Below are 2411 nucleotides of genomic sequence, written 5' to 3'. Positions count from 1 at the left end.
TGATTTAATGGGCATGGATGTGACCTGGGCATCTGTATTTCCATCGAGTTCTTTAGTGATTTTGAAAATCTTTCTCTCTCTTACACACACACACACACACACACACACATACACAACTCTGCTAAACAAAGAATAGGCCTGCTAATTGCAAGGTCAACAGTTTGAAACTACCAGTTACCCAGTGGAAGAAGAAAGGATTTTCTACCCTCATGAAGACTTACAGTCTCAGAACTACACCGCTTCAGCTCTACTCTGCCCTATAAGGTCGCTGTGGGTTGGCATCGACTTGATGGCAGTAAGTTAGGTTTTGGTATACATGTCTCTCAGTCGCCCAGTTCCCTTTACTGAGGCTCAATCTTGTTTTGTTTTTTAAAACAATTTACTTTGTTGAAATAAAGAGTCGCATTAAATGCATATTTTTACCATTTTTAAGGTATACAACTCAGTGCATTCATAATGTTTTCCAATCACCACACTGTCTGATTACAAATAATTTCATTATCGCAAAATGAAACCCCATTTCTCCCAACTTCACCCTTGCCCCCAACTCATAGCCAATCTAAATAAGGTTTCCGAGGCGGTGCATCTTCATGGGAATAGTCTCATCTTTCTCTAAAGAAGCAGCCAGTGAGTTTAAGTGATGAATCTTGTGGTTAGCAATCCAATGCCTAATCCACAGCACCACCAGCAGTCCTTCGCCTTCCCCTTCAAAAAACTCACTGCTATCAACTCAATTCCAACTCACCATGAACTTATAGGATAAGGTAGAACTGCCCTTTTGGGTATCTGAAGCTGTAAATCTTTATTGGGATAGAAAGCCTCATCTTTCTTCCACAGGGTGGCTGGTGGTTCCGAACTACTGACCTTGTGGTTAGCAGCCCAACATGTAACCACTACGCCACCTGGGACCTTAGCCTTGGTGTGTTAGGCTGGGTTGGCTAGGGAAACAAATCCACTGACACTCATCTATGTGTAAGAAAGAGCTTTATATCAAGAAGAAATTGTGTATCAGGACAATATCCTTGCCCAGTTCAACTCAAGTCCCTAAGTCCGAAACTAGTTCATCATTTCCTCTTCAGACTCATGCAGCCACATGCAATGATGCAGAATGCAGGAAGATCAAAAGCTGGTGGGTGAAAAATCTTGTGGCGCCAATGACAGTGGAAGCATCACAGTCTGGTGCAGGTCTCAGCGGTGGCATCAACAGGAAGGTGAAGGCAAAGAGGGAAAGGGGCATTCTCAGGACCCTGCTTGTGAGAAAGCCACACACGTAAGGAGGTACCATCAGCCTGCGACCTGACTGACAAGGTAGACTTCACCCCTAGACGTCTACATATCAAGTTGACATGAAATGATGCAGCCGTCACAGTTGGCAACCATTACATCTCTTTTCAATTTCAAAGTATTTTCCTATTGGGGACATTTAATATAAAAATAATTGTACAGCATGTGTCTGGCTTTTTTCACTCACCATAATGTTTTCAAGGTTCATTCATGTGGTAGCATGTGTCAGACCAATTTCTCTTTTACAATAGGCCACAGTTTGGTCTGTTGATGGATATTGGGGTTGTTTCTACTTTGTGATTACTGTGAATCATACAGCTCTGACTAGTCAGGTACAAGTATTCATTTGAATACTTGTTTTCAATTATTTGAGGTAAATGTCTAGGAATGCAAATACTGAGTCATAAAGAAACTCTACACTGGTTTTTCTGAGGAACTGGTAACGTGTTTTCCCGAGTGATTGCACCATTTTTTCATTCCCACCAGTAATATGTCAGGGCTGCAATTTCTCCGTTATTTTCTGTTTTTATTTTATTTTGTTTCCTTATAGCCTTTTTAGTGGGTGTGAAGCGGTATTTCATTGTGGTTTGGATTTGCTCTTCTCTAATGACTAATAATACTAGGAATCTTTTCAAATACAAATTGGCCACATATAAATTTTCTTTAGATAATGTTCATTTAAATCCTTTGCAGATTTTTATTTGGGTTAGTTTTCAGTTTATTGTTGAGACATATTCTTTATATATCTTATGTACTAGACCTTTATCAGATATGTAATTTGAAAATATGTTCTTCCATGCTGTAGTTTGCCTTTCCATTTTCTAGATCATATCCTTTGCCTCACAAAACTTTTTAGATTCGAAGTCCTAATCTTTTTTCTTTTTAATGCTTATGCTTTGATGTTATATTTAAGAAATCATTACTAATGCAAAGTCATAAAAATTTACAGTTATATATCTGCTAACACTATAGTTATAGTTCTTAGGTATTTTTCAGCTTCTAAAATTTTTTAATATATGTTTTATTATTATTAATTTTTAAATAAATCATTTTATTGGGGCTCTTACAGCTCTTATAACAATCCATACATCAATTGTATCAAACACATTTGTACGTATGTTGCCATC

This window comes from Echinops telfairi, unplaced genomic scaffold, assembly GCF_000313985.2.
Source record: "Echinops telfairi isolate 266 unplaced genomic scaffold, ASM31398v2 ScPeMD7_7474;HRSCAF=8512, whole genome shotgun sequence".
Lineage (NCBI taxonomy): Eukaryota > Metazoa > Chordata > Mammalia > Afrosoricida > Tenrecidae > Echinops > Echinops telfairi.
This window is presented reverse-complemented; position numbering follows the sequence as displayed.